Here is a 21145-nt window from a genome sequence, read left to right on the forward strand (position 1 = left end):
AAGACCTTTCATTGCCTACAGACAGCCACCCAATCTTAAACAACTCCTAACCCACAATAATACTACAACCAGACCTAACACGGACACTGGCACCAGAGCCTGCAATAAACCCAGATGCCAACTTTGCTGCCACATACACCCGGACAACACCATTACTGGCCCCAACAACATCACACATACCATCTCGGGACTATTTAATTGCTCATCGTCTAACATTGTGTATGCAATCAAATGCCAACAGTGTCCTTCAGCTCTCTATATTGGACAAACAGGCCAGACCTTACGCCAAAGAATAAACGGACATAAATCAGACATCAGGAATCACAAGACAGAGAAACCAGTAGGAGAACACTTCAATCTCCCAGGACATTCTATACAAGATCTCAAAGTAGCTGTTTTACTACAAAGGAATTTCAGAAATAGACTGGAAAGAGAAGCTGCTGAATTGCAACTTATCACCAAACTTAAAACCATGGAGAGTCCTGGTCTGAACAAAGACCTTGGATTCTTATCTCATTATACATGACAAAGCCATTTTTCACCTTCTCACCCCTTGCTTTTTCCTGTAAGACCTATTGCAGTCGTTAAGAGTCGTCAACAGGCTCATCACAGCTATCTGCCAATCACCCATTCCCACCACCCTTCTGAGTAATACCCCTCCCCACCTTCTCACTATATAGAAGGGTCTGGAAACTTCTGTTTCAGTGTATCTGAAGAAGTGTGCATGCACACGAAAGCTCATACCAAGAACTAACTTAGTTGGTCTTTAAGGTGCTACTGGAAGGAATTTTTTTTGTTTTGACTATGGCAGACCAACACGGCTACCTATCTGTAATTAGAAAAGTACAGTTATGGAACCAGCTGAATAATGATGGAAAATGTATAGTTCTGGGGCAATTCACCACACTGCCTTTGTGATTGTAGGGGGCCTCCTGATTATATGTAAAACATAGTCTGGCTTCTAAGACAACATAAATTGCTCTTGGTTTGCATGCCAATTTATCACATCAATTCCCCCATGGGAATTGGGGGCTACCGTTAAAAACACACACACACACACACACACACACACACACAAACTTTTTAACATGGAATCACTGCATAGATGAAATGAATGATACAGTAAAGTCAAGTAAGCCACATCTATTTGCAAGTTCAGTAAAAAACAAACAAAAACCCCCACTTTATATCTTGCTTGGAGGCTATACTTATCTGTTGCACTAACAATATATTTTGATGCAGTGCCCATGTTTTGTTTGCAAACATGTCACATGGGTGTTCCACTTCCTTTGCTGCTGGGGAAGTGATGGTGGCGGCAGCTTCTGATGATATCTCACCCAAATCTCATGAGATCTTGTGCACTCCATGAGCTCTCGTGAGATCACATTGGAACCCACTGTTGCTGCTTTGTGGGCAGCACCACATGACCTAGGCAAGGAAGGCTTTGGTGGGTTGGGGTGGCACCTTCCCATTTCACCTCAGGTAGGGAAGCCCCAGAATTTAGGTCAGATCCACATCTTTTAAATAGATAAATAAACAACCCGAATTATGGTAACTAACTAAAGGCAAGACAGCAAATTCCCAGGTGCCCCAGATAACTAAGTTTCATTGGCTTCTCTAAGGTATATCTCATACTCCTATGAATCATGGGGCTAGACCTGAGCAGAAGAGCACATACCTTGCATACAGAAAGTCCCAGTTTCAATGCCTGGGGCCTTCAGGTAAGCCTGGGAATAATTCCTGCCTGAAACCCCAAAGAGCCTCTGGCACTCAGACAAATACAGAGCTAGATGGACTAGTATTCTCACTTGTAATATGGCAGGGTCCTTTGTACCATTTCTTCAAAAGTTATGTTTTTTAATTCTGGGAATTGAAGCTCAAATTCTGGCCATTGCACTTTGATTTCTGCCTGAAGTGATGAGAGGTGGGGGCTGAGCATGAAGAAGCTAAGAATAGATGCAGGACAGGGGCAAAAAGTGGGGAAAGAACAGCAATCATGGGACTGATGTATCCCTTTTCTGGGGTCAAAGAAAGTGGCAAACTGTTGCACAGGTGCAATGTGTTAGCAGACAGCTGTGAGAAGTGTGGCTGTTGACAAGGGTATCACAAGGTCAGGAATGCAGTGACTTTTAAATTGGGTAAGCTGCTGAAAATTGTCATCTTAATTGGAAGTGTATTTATAGCACTGATCAGCTGCTTAGCACTCTTAGTCCTGTGAGTACTATGCACCTTGTAAACCAAGAGGCTAGGGAAACCAGTCTTAACACCTATGCTGTGCTTTTCTACAGAGATGGAATTAGAGTGGTTTGGGTTAAAAAATTGTAGCACTGTTCCACATTAGCACTACAGAATATAGTATAAGGTGTTGATTTCCTTTAATTCAGCACAGCATTTGCTATCATCCTGAGAATACTTTCCTGACATAGCCAAAGCTAAATCAATACAGTTCACCTGGCAGCAGTTCATCCATTTGCTGAAATGCACATATTTTCTCTTCGCATATATAAAAAGACAAAATGTAATCTAGAAGAAGCCTTTGGCAAGCCTGCAGAAATGCCATTATTTTGGCAGTTTGCCGTGTTATCTTAACAGGTATTAACAAGGCAATTGAAATGGGTGGAACACATTTATAAAGAAGGTGGGATAGCAGGAAAGGGAGTTCCTATAGCAATTTCTGTTTATTGTAAAGGTGAAAGAGTGATTATCTGAGGAAGAGGGATTTGAGTGTTGGCTCTTTTTCTATATCAAGTAGTTTGTCCTTAAGCACTTGAAAACATATGTTTACACAGATACATGCAAATTATTTTGTATGCCTAAAGTCCCCACAGGTGCATTATCTAATACAACGTTTGAAGACGCTTTGCTCATCACAATTAAATTGGCTATAACCAAGAAAAATAAAATGTTGAATGTGATGCTGCATAAGATGAACCTAAGTGGATACATACATGTCGTCCACTCTGATGTTTACTGACTCTGTAGGGTATGCTATATTGAGTAAATATATTTCAATATTCTGAACAAAATTCTTACCTTGACTGTGTGAATTCATTGGCAACTTTCCTGGGAAATATGGTAACATGATGGTTACAATCCAAATGTGGTTTTTTAAAAATGTATCTTATAGTGATACTTTGGAATCTACTATAGGAAAACATTGCAGTGTGGAGTGCTAACTCATTACACTGGATCATTTTGAAGGTTTACATTTTCTTTATGGAACATCTTTCACGTGCTATCCCAGTCTCATTCTGTTTTGTTGTTGTTACTTTAATCAGTGACATTGCTCACTGTTGTCCTATGTGTGGATATATATGATGCCAAAATTGGCCAAAGGCAATGGCAGGAGTGGGTTTCAGCATGCCAGGGGGCCTGCTGAAGCATATCAGGCTTTTTCTTCCTTTAAAAAAGCCCCTCTGGCTTCTCCAAAACTGTCAGCTGGCAGTGACAGGGGCTAAACAGGCTACATTGAAAGTATACTTTATATTTGACTTTCTTCAGTAATGTTTTATTTTGTGTTTTAACGTGTTGTAAACTGCTTTGGTTTGTTGTTGTTTTTTAACAGTATAAAGTGGTATAGAAATGAAATGAATAATAACATACATTGGGAAGAATTCAGTGTAGCACTAAGCAGATCACTCTGCCAAAGCAAGCATTTTTTATTTCTGCTTGCTGATGGAACAGTCACCCTCTCCTGCCCCTGGGCACTTTTCTGGGGGTTCTTCTGAACCCTCTCCCCTGAGCCAATACAGAAGATATGTGATGGGAGAAAATAGAATCAAAGTCCTATGGCGCTAGTGGGAGTCCTTGTGCATTCATGCTGACCTCTGATATTGTTAGCAAAACAAACAAACAAACCACCCAGCAGGCAGGCTGTAAAATTCTCAGTTGGTTTGGGCAAAGCTGGTGAGTGGGAAACTAGACTTGAGCCTAACTTCTCTTCCTCATATGATGTTTTAACTGTAAAAGGGCACTCTTCATTTGCAATTTAAATGATTATGGGGTGGCGTCAGAGAATGCAATGTCCCATGGTGTGCATTCTGTGAGTGCAAGCTTCTTCCTTCCCTCCATGATAACTGTATGTCAAAAAGAAAATGAAAAGAGCTCCCACATGTACCTTTAGCTCAGTGCTACCTTCTGCCCAAGAGAGGAACTTCTGTTGCGGTGTTGATCCTCTGAGCCCTAAACCAAGCTTCAAGATAGTTTTGGAGCTGGGTGTACGTGCAGGCGAGAGAGAGAAAGTGTATAAGTCAACACATACTCCTGATGACATGAAAGGGCTACGTAGCTGCAGTTCATTTCTCTTGAATGAGGATATTCCTGGATACAGTTTACAATACATCTTCATTTCCCTGAACTCAGCACCATGGAATCAAATATATATAAGCCCACTGCCAGCCTTTCTACTTGAACAAGGCACTTATAGATGCTGATTATCTGCACTGCATTGCTTTCAGAAAGATGTGCCTTTGAATATGTGCCCAAATGCTCATCTCACTTAAAGGAACACAGTGTAGATCAACCTCGGTCCTCCAGATGTTTTTGGCCTACAACTCCCATGAACCCTAGCTAGCAGGACCAGTAGTTAGGGGTGATGGGAATTGTAGTCTAAAAACATCTGGAGGGCCTAGGTTGAGGAAGCCTGGTGTAGATAGTCTGCATTTGCATTGATCCAAAAGGTGATAAAAGTGTGATAAGGCTGATTCCACTGATCTTGTTAGGATGGATTTGGGCAAGGAACCATAGGTATGTGTGGAGAGAAATGCTGAAAAGAAGGGAAAATGCCATCCTCAGTGTTTAGACACTTCCTGCTTTCCACTCCCTGTTCTCTTTTTATTTCTGTACTTGTTTAGCTACTTGATGACATAGTGTACTACTTTCTACCCATTCTTAAGCATTTTGATGACCTAAGTTTTAATGAAAAATAAGTTCAAATTCAAAAAAAATTCTAAGCATCCAAAGGTGAAAATAGATAAATCAAGCTGCTTCATGGGAGCATTCAGCTTATGATTAGTATATTACAGGCCTTGGCTAGCCAAGTGCTGCTAATTTAAGATCTGGTTCCATTCACTGCTGAGCTCACACACCTGCTGTCAAGCTGCCCTAAAGTGTTTCTGGTGCCCAGGAGCAGAAGAGGCATAAGTACAAACAGCTGATGCTAAATTATGAAAAGCTGGATATTTACCAAGGAAAAATCACATCAGCAATCTGCCATTGCAAACAGGAACCTGTCTCATTTCTCAGATAGTACTTTTGCAAAAATGCCAGTATTTGCCTCCTTCAGTAGCGTATGGTGCAAATCAATGGATTCATAAATTTGGCATGTTCTTGGAAATTAACATACCGATTGCACTTTATATTCCTGGACCACCAATTCCTTTTTTTTTTTTTTTTGAAAATAATATTTATTAGTTTTCCAACAATTTAAACACTACAAACAACAAAGAAAGAAGAAAAAAATGAACAATACAATACAATACAATACAAAAACACTACATAACACAAACATGTTAAACTAACAAAACAAAACAAAAACAGTTTAAAACACATCAAACAATTTCAATATGTTATCTTTCATTCACTTATTTCAACGACCTCCTCACACCTCCCTTTTTGTATATTCCACTTCTGTTAATTGTTTCAGCAATTCCTTTCCATCTTACTCTGTTTTCTATCCTATAATTATCTTAACACATTCTAACCTTATTTTTTCCTTTAATACTCTATTAATCTGTTTATATTTGATTCCTTATAACATTTCTACTAAAGCCATATAACTTCAATCTAACATTTTTCTGACATTCATTAATTTTACAATATTTTTGTAAATAGTCTTTAAACTTTTTCCAGTCTTCTTCCACCGACTCATCTCCCTGGTCTCGGATTCTGCCAGTCATTTCCGCCAGTTCCATATAGTCCATCAACTTCATCTGCCATTCTTCCTGGGTGGGTAAATCTTGTGTCTTCCAATACTTCGCAGTGAGTATTCTTGCTGCTGTTGTTGCATACATAAAAAAAGTTCTATCCTTCTTTGGCACCAATTGGCCGACCATGCCCAGGAGAAAGGCCTCTGGTTTCTTCAGGAAGGTATATTTGCATACCTTTTTCATTTCGTTATAAATCATCTCCCAGAATGTCTTAATCCTTGGGCATGTCCACCAAAGGTGAAAGAATGTACCTTCAATCTCATTACATTTCCAACATTTATTATCGGGCAAATAGTAATTTTTTGCAAGCTTGACTGGTGTCATGTACCACCTATAAATCATTTTCATTAAATTTTCTCTTAGGGCATTACATGCTGTAAATTTCATACCTGTGGTCCATAACTGTTCCCAGTCAGTGATCATTATGTTATGTCCAACATCTTGTGCCCATTTAATCATAGCTGATTTCACCATTTCATCCTGAGTGTTCCATTTCAACAGCAGGTTATACATTCTCGACAAATTCTTGATTTTTGAATCTAACAATTCTGTTTCCAATTTTGATTTTGGGCCACCAATTCCTGATTCAAATGGCCACTCGGCTTCAGAGAGGATGGCATCAGTTGCATAGTTTCTTTTCTCATAGTCATCTCCTCACCTGTAGCAGGAAGGCAATGAGAGCTCCAACAGTGCAGTAGCCACTGGATCCAGTCCAGTGAGGAAATACTGAATTCCAACCTATATTGCTTCAGGTCCCCCCCCCCCCCCATACTGCTGAGCAGACAATAAGTTATAAGAAATGTCCTCTGTTTGGGAGATTTTGCATACTCTTAACACAATCTATTCTGCATGATTATCTGAAAGGATACAGTTTGCTGCAGCAATGTTTTATTAAAAGATCAATAGTGGAACTATATGTTTTAACTGGTTTTTAAAATGTTTTTGTTGTAAGGAAGCAGTACATGGTGAGAACCCCTTCTTAACTGCTAAATAAATACCATACGTGCAAACTATTCTTAAGGCTAGAATTTCCTATTTAAAAAGGTAAAGGGACCCCTGGCCATTAGGTCCAGTCATGACCGACTCTGGGGTTGCGGTGCTCATCTCACTTTATTGGCTGAGGGAGCTGGCGTACAGCTTCTGGGTCATGTGGCCAGCATGACTAAGCCGCTTCTGGTGAACCCGAGCAGTGCACAGAAACGCTGTTTACCTTCCCACCGGAGTGGTACCTATTTATCTACTTGCACTTTGATGTGCTTTCAAACTGTTAGGTTGGCAGGAGCAGGGACCAAGCAATGGGAGCTCACCCCATCGTGAGGATTCGAACCGCCGACCTTCTGATCGGCAAGTCCTAGGCTCTGTGGTTTAACCCACAGCGCCACCCTCATCGGGCCTGCAAAAAAATCTGTTAAATATTTACCTCACTGTCAACATTTTTCTCCTGACTAATTGCCTACTGCCCTCCCTGGTCTTTCAGGTTCCACACTTAAGCAGAATTGGCCTTTTTTTGTGAGTCTCCATAGAGCAGGTTGATCCAACTGGAAGTGAAGAGCTACTGCTGTTGCTGGTATGAGAGGGAGTGTTTTATCCACTTAAAAAAGATTGTTTGTCTCTTGAGTGTGAAACATCACTGTCTTTGCTTGGTACAGAGTGCAGAGATAAGTATGCATATCTGCATTTGTATATGTTTGTCATGTGTTACATGGGAGGTAAGACTCTATAAAGCTGAAAACTATTTTAGTTGAAAGTTGTTCCGGGACTAATCTGAGAGAAGCAGAGAATTTAGATGTGTGTGTGTATATGCAAATATGGTTTAAATATGCAAAATGCTGGTGTAATTGATAAGAATATAAGAACATAAGAAAATCCTGCTGTATCAGGCCAATGGGTCCTGATGTTGTACTTGATCCTTCCAGACACTTCCAGCTAAAGTATTGTAATGGTCTGTGTTTTGTTTTGAGTTTTGGAGATACGTGTATTTTTATGAATGATAGATGAGTTTGAGGCTTTGACATTGTTGCTTATGTATATGGAAAGTTTGTGCTTAAGTGAGAAGATGGTTGTTCTAGATGCACTTGCAAATGTACATCTCACACAGGAAAAAAGGTTTCCATCTTGCACTGAAAATCTAGATGATCTCTCTGGTAAAATTGAATCCTAGTAAAATGAAGTCTTGATGATTGGGAGAGGACACTTAAACAAAACTTTTGAATAAAGTTGCTAAATATAAATCAGTGGCTTGTTTCTCCAAAAACTGCTTCAAGACTTCTTTCACTTCTGTCAATCAGCATGCAGCTTTTATGGGTTGGCTCTGAAGAGCCTGTTCAATTAGGTCTCCTTGTGTAATCTCCAGATGAGCTTTATGGTTCTGTCTGTGGAATACAGATTTTGCCTGCAACAAAATGAGAAACGATTAGCTATGTGCTTTCTGGGCCTTTAAACAACTGGAAACAGCACAGCCCATTGCCAAGCTTTTAAAAAGTCACAAGATAATGCGGTCTCAACTACTTAACATTGCTGCTTATTATCACATAAATCAAATTCAGCTTTCCTTTTCTCCTAATGATAATTCGCATCATACTTTCTATGCAGTCATAATTTTCACATCATTCCTGTCAATGTTCTTATAACCCATTTACCCTTGGACAGGGGTAAAGAAACAAAACCTTTGCATAGTGACTTGCATAGTGAATTCACATGCAAGGTGATGATGATATGCTTCATAGTCGATCATTGCCATCACAGAATAATACGAACTGTTTAAAGGACAGGATTTTTTAAAAAACCATTTTGCATTGCACAGCGTCCCCCAAAGAAGGCAGAAAATACTGTGGAATATTTGTTGTCACCAAATGAGTCATTATTTTCCTTTTTATTATTAAACAGAGAGATGCCCTCCATCTGAGCCAGGATATCTACATGCTTGGATGACAGTGTCCTAGGTAAGTGAAATGTTATCATCTTTCAGTTCAGACTTTTATCTCTAATGGTTTTTCCTTCTCCCTATTTGTCACTGATAAGTGCACCATGTGGCTTCATCTACTTGAAAGATTAACAGGTGTCTACTCATCAAAAAGACAGCTTTTGAGCAAACTCAGAGGCTTTGAGAAAACTTGCCTGCTTTTTACTAATGCTTCTTTTCATAAATCCTGGATATTAGCGGCATTTTTGATATCACAATATTGCAAAATGTTGGAATATGCAGTGCTCCCCATCTTCACCATTCATCCAGCTGGGGCCTTTTCCAGGACACTCCATTTCATTTTAAGAGTGTGGCCTGAAGGCACATGAGGCCCCCATCTTGCTGAAGCTAAGCAGGTCAGTGCCTGGATAGGAAACTGATTGGGCACTATGTACGCTGCCTTGGATTCCATGATTATTCACTGGGCTGTTTACAATATAAAAACACAAAAATATATAACATGGAAGAAAAGAAATGTAAAATACCCTCCTGACTTTCTGTCCTCATCCCCTACAGATACTTGGAGCAAGCTCGATCCTTATTGGACTATTTTGATTTAAAACATGAAGAAAAATAGTACCTACCAGGTAATTCCATTAGATCCAAAGAGACAAGGCCATTATGATGTGGCACTCCTAGCTGATGCTGGCATAAATTCAGCAGCCTGCTTTCATGTTTCAGAATGCTAGAACCTATGCTTTCAGATCAGCAGAGTCTTAACATTAAAAACCTGTTACTGATAGCCAAATTTTTCAGGAAAAAAAACCACTTATTATAAACCCTAGAATAAGAAGACTAGATTCTTCCTTCCTGAATGGAGGCTATCATAGTTAATATCAATCACCAATAGAGCTACAGTAAATAGGCATCTTTGAGCTTCTTTCTGACTGTTTGAAAGGTCAGTTATTTCCTGCACTCCCTCTTTCCCCATGTATGCTGCCAAAGCAATTATATGCATTTCTACCATAAGGAATAGAAAATGGAACATGAAGTGCTGTCCATTGCCAAGTTGCCTAATTTTGTTGTGTTGCCCTTGTGGAATTGAAGTGAGGAGCAATCAATGTTTGTTAGTAAATATATTAGGTAAATGGAATAGGTCATACATTAGATTATTTTTTTTGAACACCACATCTTCCCAAATATTGCACATAAACATACATTTCTAATGCCCCTCTTTTGCTGTTTTTCTGCACTCCTTTGCAAAAGGATATGAAACAGTTCACAGGGAGATAGGAGCCATGGAAGGATATAAAATTATCCTTATTATTGAGCCAACCAATTCAACAATCCTTTACTCAGATGCAGCCCATGTGACATTGCCCATCTAGGCAAGAGTATGGATTGAGATGTACATTTCACTGTGCATTGAAAGCCATATCACACTGAAAAATAATGCTGTGTAAATGCACATCTAAATGGGGATGTTGTCCATTCATAATATATTACACATCCAAATATTCATCCCTGTTGTGCCTCAACTCTTTATGCATAACTGACTATGACTGAGTGATGTGTTAGGATGAAAAGTTTTTTACAGTACACTATTGGCAATCAATGAAAGTAGTACAGTGTGGCAAGATACCTATGTATCAGCCAGGTTGTTCTGGCAATATGAATGCATTCCATCTCCCACCACCACCACCATCAACATTCAGAATGAGAAAGTGAGAGCTGTTAATTACCCCCAGTGAATACACATACTGTAGCTGACTCTGACTGGGTCTATGGTGCTATGACATAATCATGTTTGCTACACGATCCTTGATTGGTTGGGGTCAAGGAGGAAAGTAAAATACATAAGAAAAAACTTACTGTACAGTTCACATTAAAAACAGAGGAGGCTGATCCATTAGGGTGAATGGATCAGTCGGCCCTCAGTGAGCACCCCCCACCCTTCTTGCCTGTCTCCTTACGATTACTCCTTACATTAACTCCTTTTTAGTCTCTGCGTTGATGGAACAAAATTTAAATGAGTTACCTCTATATCATCGGCTCTGGCTCCCCCTGCCATTGGCCTCAAAAAAACCCCAAAAAGCACCCCTACATTGAAATGGTCCAGGCTTTCTTTTTCTTTTCTTTTTTCTTTTCTCTCTTTTTTCTTTTTCTTTTTGAAAAAAAAATCCAGGAATAGGGGAAAAGGCTATGGAAGACAAACTTTGAGTATTCAAAATAAAGGACTATGAATTCTTGATTCATAAATAGACATTTTTGAATGTAGTTTCAAAACCTAGAAAGTGTCGTTCTTCCCCCCCCCCCCAAATCTTCATGTATTTTCTGTACAGGAATGTACAGGAACATATTTCTAACAAGAGATAAATAAAGTTTTTAAGCTTTCTCAAAGCCACCTGCAGAATACCATTCTCTGTTGCATAGGGTCATGATCAAAAACTGTAAATCATGACTTGTCTGTGGACCAATTAGATACACCCCCCCCACCAACAAATAAGGATTTTTGTTCAGAGCTGTATTATAGAATATAACCGATTAATTCTTTTAAGTGGTTGTAATAACTGTCTTTGTTGGTTTGGTTAGATTGTTGTATTTACTGTGGTTTTCGTGATAGTGTGAGCTGCCTTGAGTAGGCTTTTCCCCAAATGTAGCATATAAATAATTTTATAAAAAGGAGAGGAAATAGTAAGAACATGAATTGGCATGGGTTGTTTAGCATCCCAGCACTGGGATTGATATATGGATTTTAGGTTGTTGTTTTTTTTCTTAGTATGATGTTTTGATTTAAAGTTATTACATTTTAGGTTAGGAGAAAATACATATGAAGTTGGGTGGGGAACATTAAAATTATAACTCATAAATAAGCATTTTTAAAGAGGGTAGGTTTAATTGTGGCTGGGGAAACCCAGCCAGATGGGCGGGGTATAAATAAATAAATTATTATTATTATTATTATTATTATTATTATTATTAAATGTAAAGAGTTTGAAATAAAAGGCAGTTGCTATGCCATCAGACAAACTTTGCTGCCCAAATCTTTGCCAAAATACAAGCTTCCCGTGGGGGTTTTTTTATAACCGTAGTCCGCCTGTGTCATAATAGGAAACTTGCTTGTGTATTCAGTAGTTGAAGGTGCCAACAGAGTTCCGCATCAGTTTTATTTTTGTCACCTAAATCGTTATCTGCATTTTTAAATGATGTTTTACAGTGTACACTGCCATGATAAAATTTATGACATGGTGGTACAGAAGTAATTTTATAAATATATAAATAAAGTAGTTATTTTGATCAAGAAGCAAACAATTTTGTGCATTAACATTGAGACATGGTGCCGTCTGCAGCTGTTAAGCTAAACAGCTCAGTGTGGGATTTTAAATGTTTGTGATAACATTGGACAAACAGGCCAAGATAAAGGGAAAGGTGGCAGCGATCCTTGGTTTTACTTTTGTTTTCCTTTGGTAAAAAAGCAAAGTAACTAGGAAAATCAAAGAATGCTCTCCATAGATTTTCACTCGCCTCCTACCCCCACTCCCAGCAACTGCCCATTCTCTTAGAGTTGCCTGTGTGTTGTGCTTGCCTATGAACCTCCCACACTGAGGAATTGCTGAATGTTAATGACAGTCTATAAGCCTGTGACACTTGTAGCGCTTTATCAATCAAATGCAGCACATTCTGCCAGTTTGGCCACCTGTCCCACTCCATCAGTGTCAGAAAGCATTTCACAGAAGGCCACAGGTGCCAGCTGTCATTCCGAAAGCAGCATCGGAATGGCCCTAGGATAAGTGTATTTAGGAAATTTCCGCGGATTGATTTTGTGGTCCCAACAGCCTTATTTTGAGTTTGTTTACAAAAGGAAAACAAAACATGCAAATGACCGATTTAATAATAAATGAAACCGTGAAGTTGACATAAGGATTTGCGACTGGGAGTTTCACTGCGTATAGTAGGATACCAGTACTGAGACTTGTTAATTCCTGTTGCTGCTGACAAGTGACAGTAAGGGTATGCATGGCTCTTTTGATCAGCTTTTACTTCATATTCAAGTTAAGTTCTACCACAAATACTTAATCCAGTTTAAAGCTGGGAAATATAATGGATTGGATTATAAATTCCTGTGAGGGAGACTCCCACTGGTGGAAGGGGGGAGGCGAATTTTAGTTATTCCCCCTGAACCATCTGAACATCTGCAGCAGAGGGTTTGGGGACCCTCCAGAACAGGGGTCAGCAAGCTTATTCAGCAGGGGGCCAGTCGGCTGTCCATCAGACCTTGTGGGGGGCTGGACCATATATTTTTTGGGGGGGGGGAATGAACGAATTCCTAATGCCCCACAAATAACCCAGATATGCATTTTAAATAAAAGCACACATTCTACTCATGTAAAAACACGCTGATTTCCGGACTATCCGCGGGCCGGATTTAGAAGGCGATTGGGCTGCATATGGCCCTTGGGCCTTAGTTTGCCTACCTATGCTCCAGAATAACAAGAGGTGGTAGCACTGGAGGATACTGGATGAAAGCAGAATTGGTAAGAATCACCTTGTCTCTCACTTGTCCCCCAAAGGAGCTTCTCTCAGTCAGAGTCATTTCGATGAACTGAAGGAGTCCTTCCAAGGTCTATAACTGACTTGCTTTTTAAAAAAACAACAACACCAAAATGACTTTTGTAGCTGTCTTTGCTACCTGCCTAAAACAGGAGTGAGAAACCGTTTTTCTGTTGAGGATTGCATCCCCTCAGGGCTGATCTGGGGTTTTTTTTGGAGGGGGACGCATACATGGGTGTGTGAAGCTAGAGCCCAAAGTGGACAGCATGTGGGGGCAGCATGTCTTGAATGAGATTGCACTGCCCTTTGACACAGCGCTAGTGTTAGATGTACAAGTGGCATAAGTGGCAAGGAGTGCCTTTACCAGATTTGGCTGGTATATCAGCTATGGGCCTACTACCGACATACCTTGGAGATATTGTGGGTTCGATTCCAGACCACGGCAATAAAGCAAATATCACAAAAAAACGAGTCACACAAATTCTTTGGTTTCCCAGTGCATATAAACGTTACGTTTACACTACGCCACAGTCTTTTAAGTTTGCGATAGCATTATGTATTTTTTTTTTAAAAAAAAAAACCCCCAATCTGCGTACCTTAATTAATGTGACACAGAAACTCGAGGTAAACATATGCTTTTGGGAAAATGGTGCTGATAGACTTGCTGGATACAAGCTTGCCACAAACCTTCAAGTAAGTGTCTGTGTTTCTCTCTCTCTCTCTCTCTCTCTCTCTCTCTCTCTCTCTGTGTGTGTGTGTGTGTGTAGCAATACTGTATCTGTGAAGTACAATGAAACAAACTGCAATAGAATGAGGTATGCCTGTTTGTGAGGTTGCCCTTGAAAACTTTTAAGAAATTGTAACTGTTGCAAAATGATGCTGCCAGGCTATTGACTGGAACAAGACGTTTCAGACATATTACACTTGTTCTGCTTGATTGTCATTAGTTGCCAGTTTGATTCCAGTCTCATTTCAAAGCTTTAATTGAGTTCTTTCCTTCTCTTGTATGGCATATTAATGCTTTTTCCTTTTTAAAATTTCTACTGTTGTTTTATGAATTGTTGTTCTTACTACTTGATGAAATTGTTTGCATGTTATGTCAAATGCTATTGTTATGTCAAATGTTATGTCAAATGCTTGTTATGTCAAATGCTCACTAGGGCTGTTTTATGTATTACTGTTTTGTATCATATATTTGATATTTGATTATTGTAAACCACCTGGAGTTCTTTTGTTTGGGGAAAGAGGAGCACAAATTCAAATATGGTTGTTGTTGTTGTTGTTGTTGCTGTTGTTGTTTAAGCTGGATACTGCCCTTGTGTTACATAATCTGACCTCTTTCACAGAGAAAACCACACAGGAAAGTCTTGTACAATATGAGGAAAGGCATATTTTAAATAAAATAAAATACATTGATCCCCTGCTGAATTCATACTGGGTTCAGTCCAACGAGTAGCGCTTTCATCTAGAACTCATACAAATTAATGAGAATTGTGCAGCAATGATATTTTGTGGATTTTGTTCAGTATCAGTGATTGGCATGATTTAAAGCCCTGCACATAGATTTCCTATTATTTGCTAAGGGGGAAAAATATTTCAAGTGCCCTGTGCTGAATGCCTGTGTGAAGAATATGGATCCCTTTCCATAAGAAGGCAGCAGGAAATCCATTCACAAGCAGGACTCCTATGCATTGTTTGGACCATTGACAATAACATCTAGCCTTAATTTAAAATATTGTCAAAGATGAAAGGGGATAGAAGGATTATTCCCATGGTTAGATCTTAGTAGAGAATAAGTTACTTCCAAATCTGCCATACTTCATCCGAATGCCACCTGAATATATTCATTTACCATATGTACTCAGTAGTGGTGAAATACAATGATGCTTGTTCTACAGGTCTGTTTTTCCTGTAATTAAAAATGCTTTGCTTTAAAGAAAGGTGTGTTTACAAAGTGTATCCATGAAATAGGTGGTTAGATGTCACCTGTGTTCCTAATGCACATTCATTTAAGCTTCTTCCAAAATGTAGAAATATGAATATTGATATTAAAATATGTCTGTTGGACTGCGGGGAAAAATAACTTGTGGTTTTAAACCCTGTTGACTTGTTTCCAAGGGACTCCGATCTGCATTTTCAGTTTTCTCATTTTTCTAATTTACCACTTTTCATGGTAAATCACCTTGATATTCTATCCCACACAGTTGGATACCACACAGTAGTTCTATCCCACACAGTTGGATACCACACAGTAGTTACCCTGAAGATCCCGCTACATGCAGGAAAATGACAAATCCAATCTGCATTCCATGCAGATAACTTCACGTGGGATCCTACTGCAAACAGAGCATCACCGTGCATTGTTAGAGTAGATCCATGACTCCATCTTTGAATGCACACATGCAAATGGATCGCAACTTCTGTTATGTGTTTGTTTCCTGCAGCTTCCATGCACAAGATTGCTAATATCCAGTCCGCATCAGAGCCCGAAAGCCTATCACACTTCAGAAATCTATCTTTTTCTAGGCTTCTGCAGTATGTGCATGAACCATCTGTTCATCCAGTGGTTTGCTAGACTTATCACACTATGTATATGCTATGAACCATCTGTTGATTCAGTGGTGCAGGCATACTAAAGTATTCATGTATGTGATGTGGCTCTCATAATGTTTATTGCACCAGCTAAATCCATCTTAAGAGATGAGTAGTTTGCTAAGGATGGTATTATAGACTGCAGCTGGCTTATTTAAAGCTAGATTACTGTCAGAGTAAGAATTTTTTCATCATCAGTGAACCAGTGGATAGAAAAAATACAGTTGCTTCTGGCTACTCAAGTAATGGAATACAGACTGATAACACCAAATAAAAACTATGTTGCGTAAATTCATATTTGTTTTTTAGAATCTCTCAAACCCATCTTTGACTGACTCAGATATATGCCACTGCAATAGAGTTTTCATCCACATGACCCCAGTTTGCATATAACATTAAGCCAAACCATGGCTTAGTGCACATTGCAAACAAGCACATTGCAGGCACTGCACTCCTCCTTTGATTCTGTTGATAAACTGTTGGTGCTTGTCTGGAGCAAGACAGACCATGAACTTGGGTTCAGGCATAACACTGACTTAAACCATAGCTCTGCCCCAGGTAGCACGGCTGTAGCAAGTCTGGGGAGGAGTGCAGGAGGCATGATTTTGATTTGGGAAATGTGTCCGCTCATGCTAAGCCATGGTTTCCCTTTAATTAAAACCATTGAAATTGAGTTAATTTCTGAAGTTAGTTATTTCAGTTCAGAACTCTTTCCCCTCTCTGATCATTGATAACAAAACAAAGACTCTGCCTATTGCAGGAATTTGGATCTGTACAGATGGCATGCTGCTACTCTTCAGTCTATGGTAGAATATTATTTTAAATTTTAAAGCTTGGGCACAGAACTCTTTGATCATACATGGAATTTGAAAGCTTTAAGAGGCCTCTGTTGCTCATTTGGAGTTTCATATTTGTAACAAAGCACACCACAGAGTTAATTAAGAGGCTATGGAGGGAAAGCACTGATGGGTATAGACCTGTGGAACTTTAGATTTTAAAGCCAGTCGTTTCCTATTGAGCTTAAGGAACTGTTTTCACTCAGGCCTGAAGGTGTCTGTGTGACACTCAACCAGATTACATTGTAGGTTTTGGAATAAACTAAATCAAGTGCTGTGGGATGAAACAAAGCTTAATTGACTTTAATTTCTTCTCTCTGTGTGTTGATCTTCACAATGGGTTTAATTACACAAATTTAGTAACAGAGGTAAAAGTAAAGAAACTTTAGTTTTCAGAAAGGAAGGATTTGGGGTTGTTGGGTAATTAGTTTGATGAACTGCTGAGAATTGGTGTCTGACTTTCAGCCTAGTTATATTTTTGGGAGTTTCAGTGTTGTATCAGTGTCATAAAATCCAACACATATTTCGCCTAATGCTTCAACATTCTAATAAGCTTAATGATGTGACTTTCAGAGAAGTCTCTATGGGTACTTAATAAACAACCCACATAGGTAATGCAGGTAGGCTCACCCTGTAAATATAAGTAGCGTATTTACTATGGCCCTTCAAATGATGTTATGCTACAGCTCCCATCATGCCTAATGATACCCACTCCAATACTTTGTCTGGACAAAGGGTTCTTAATGCTACTGATAATTGCTCTTTTCCTATGTAAGCCAAAATTGGAATTACAATTTATGGTCTATGCTTCTAAGTTTAATGCCATTTTTGGTGTGGACACCTGTGTGTGTTCCATCCACATGGTCAATATGGCATAGCCCTATGGACATAGTTGTCCCCTACCCTTTCCCAATCCATTATTGATCATTACCTATGCTACCTTCTGCTGTTTTGAAGAGGGTTCAAACCCTATTTTTAGGGTAGGTGGGTGTTTACATTTCTCAAGCACTATAATTGCAGAAAAATGGGGAGGCTTGTAAGAAGAGTGCCTGCAGCACAGACCAAGGGAATTACAGCCAAGATTACTTCTGAGTTGCAGATCAGGCTGTAAGTTGTATGGATTTCAAATGAGAATACCTGATCCCTTGTTGAGTCAATTTCAGCACCAGATTTTATTAGAAAACATCTTCTGGTCAATTTCACAACCCAGTTAGAAAACCTGCTATTTTCGCTGCCTGTTATTGGTGCTTTTATACTATAGCTTCTAGCACATTTGCAGAAACATAAAAATGAAAAATAAATTTTTTAAATAGCATGTTTGTGTGATACCCAACAATCTGTGTAATACATTTGTGGCCTGAAATTTTGCCTCCCTTTTGGATTACAACTTTCTTTCTGACATCTGTGCTCCTTGCTGTGTTTCTTTGATGTCTTTGCTCTACTGGTAATGTACGGAGTGGAGTACAGGGTCAGGTTTAAGGTGCTGGTTTTGACCTTTAAAGCCCTATGCCGCCTAGGACCCATGTACCTACAAGACTGCCTCTCCTGGTATGCCCCGCGGAGGACCTTAAGTCCACAAACGGCAGCACTTTGGAGTTACCGAGTTGCAAGGTGGTTAGATTGGTCTCAGCTAGGGCCAGAGCCTTTTCACTACTGGCCCCGACTTGGTGGAACGCTCTGTCACAAGAGACTAGAGCCTTGCGGGACTTGACATCTTTCCCCAGGGCCTGCAAGACAGAGCTGTTCCACCTGGCCTTTGGTTTGGACTCAGCCTGACCCTTATTTTCACTCCCCTTACAGTTTTGATCCATGGGCTACTTTTAAAATGAGGCTGCATTTTAATTTGAATTTTAACCTGTATTTTAAATTGTTGTCATCCCCCCTCCATTATGTTTTTATTGTAATTTTACTGGTGTTAGTCGCCCTGAGCCCGGCTCTGGCCGGAGAGGGTGGGGTATAAATAAAATTTATTATTATTATTTATTATTGTTTTGTGTCTTGTACTCTTATATTCTTCATTTCTATTTTTCTATTGGTTTACCAGTTCTATTTTTATATGCTGACATTTTATTTATTATTAATAAAATCTACCTCTTCAGTTTTGGCATGGTTTTAAGCCTCTCTTAAAAACCTAAGGATATCCTTTAAGACCTGAGAGTTTCCGTGCTCAGGTGTCATTCGCATAATTGGTGACAGCAATACTACCTTACAGGGCTGGTTTTAATCCCTGGTCATTTAGAATAATTTGCATCAATAAGAACACTGCCCCAGAAATTTAGGGGCAGGTTCTTAACACAAAGGGCTTCTGTTTGTGAACAAGGGTGGTAGTAGCTGATGGAGGTGCCTTTTCCCCATGGATGGGCAGATGATTGAGGGAGGCATGCCAGCACCATTTTTTCTGCCCTTTTAAATGTGGCAGACATTGTGGCACGTCTTTATTAATGACTTGGATGAAGGAATTGAGAGGATGCCAAGTTTTAATGGGAGCTACTTTGCAGTACGATACACCCATAGCAGTCACTTTGTTATGTCATACACCCATAACAGCCATTTTGTGACTGGCACCCACAACACCTTAGAATCATAGAGTTGAAAGGGACCCTGAGGATCATCTGGTTCAACACCCATATGGGGATTGAACTTCCAATCTTGGTGTTATCAGACCATGCTCTAACCATCTGAGCCATCCACCTTCTTAGAATGTGTCCCCTGGTGCAAAAAGGTTGACAACTCCTGAAAAGGTGTCAAGAAATTTTATCTCTTTGTCATTACTGGAGCACACATATAACTCATTTATATGAGGTAACTGAAGTCACCCATTACTACAGCACTTCTTTTGCATCCCTCCTTGGTTGAGAATGTAATCTCAATACTTCCTTGGGCAATTTGTGTGGGGGGTGGAGGGGCACATTTATATATCAATAGCACTAAATTACTGTTGGGGCCCTGTATTGAAACACATAGCAATTCTGTGGTGGATTATTCCTCTTTGGGGGTTTACTAGTTTAGGATTTCTCTTTGATGCCCTGACTGCTACCACCTTGATGTCTTTATAAAGATGAAGGATGAAGGAATGAAGGAACTAAGAGGATGCTCATCAAATTTTCAGTTGACACCAAATTGGGAGGGGTAGCTGATGCCGCAGAAGACAGAATGGAGGTTCAAAATGACCTTAACAGATTGGAGAACTGGGCCCAAACTAACAAAATGAATTTAAGTAGGGAGGAATGTAAGGTTCTGCACTTAGGCAGGAAGAAACAGATGCACAAATAAAGGATGCAGGAAACCTGGCTTACTAGTAGTATATGTGAAAAGGATCTGGGGATCTTGGTGGATCACAAGCCTATGATGAGTCAACAGTGTGATGCAGCAGCAAAAAAAGCTAACACTATTCATAATAATACCTCTTGGTTCTGCCTTGGTCAGACCACACCTGGAATACTGTGTCCAATTCCGGGCACCACAATTTAAGAAGGATGTTGACAAGCTGGAACGTGTGCAGAGGAGGTCAACCAAGTCTTATGAGGAATGAATGAAGGAGCTGGGTATGTTTAGCATGGAAAAGAGGAGACTGAGATATGATAGCTATCTTCAAATATCTGAAGGGTTGTCACATGGAGGATGGATCAAGCTTGTTTTCTCCTGCTCTGGAGGGTAGAACACAAACCAATGGCTTTCTCCCATGATCAGTTTTAAAACTGCTTAACCCCTTTTTTATTTAAGTGTCCGCACTCTGGTTCCATCCTAGTTCAAAGTGGAAACCTACCCATTTGTACAAGTCCAAGTGCATCAGTCTAATTTCTGTACTTTTTGTTTTTTATTTTCCTTTTCTGAATTTTCATCCTTCATTCACTACATTGATAACATCTTGTGTGATGAAAAGTTCTGGAAACTTACCATATTTTTGTGACTTTTGGGTTAGTCCTAATAAATATACAGCGTGAAATATCTCCAGTGTTAAAAAAAGGGTGAGATTTTCTTTTTAGTAATTCCTATTTTCTTTATGTGAAATAAAGTGGGAAAACAGTTTACATAAGGGCAGGCAAGAAAGCAAAGCTTGAGCAATTGAGGGAAGCGGAAGTAAGATACAGATTGCTTGTTGTTTATAGTCTTTGTCTATTTAAAGCTCACTTGTGTCTTAAGAGCCTGGCTTGCTAAGGAAAGAATTGTTACACTCAGAGAAGTTTCCTATATCATAACTGTGCTATGGAAGCATGTTGTGAAACCAGCTGCCATGAAATTGAATTACAGGTGTTGCATTCTTCACTGCTCAAATTGCTCTATTATATCATGGGCCTTTTCATTTTGTTTTGAACAAATAACTGCAATTTGCTAGG

At 39.5% G+C, this 21145-nt stretch overlaps 1 protein-coding gene across 1 annotated transcript in view; it reads left to right on the forward strand.

Annotated features, from left to right (window-relative positions):
* SGCD (sarcoglycan delta) overlaps positions 1-21145 on the forward strand; it is a 404733-nt gene that overhangs the window by 63019 nt on the left and 320569 nt on the right. Inside the window, exon 2 of the mRNA XM_079968328.1 lies at positions 8814-8869. The gene's annotated coding sequence lies outside the window, so the exon portion shown is untranslated. The remainder of the gene's footprint in view (positions 1-8813; positions 8870-21145) is intronic.

This window comes from Podarcis cretensis (assembly GCF_951804945.1).
Source record: "Podarcis cretensis genome assembly, chromosome: 2".
Taxonomy (NCBI): domain Eukaryota; kingdom Metazoa; phylum Chordata; class Lepidosauria; order Squamata; family Lacertidae; genus Podarcis; species Podarcis cretensis.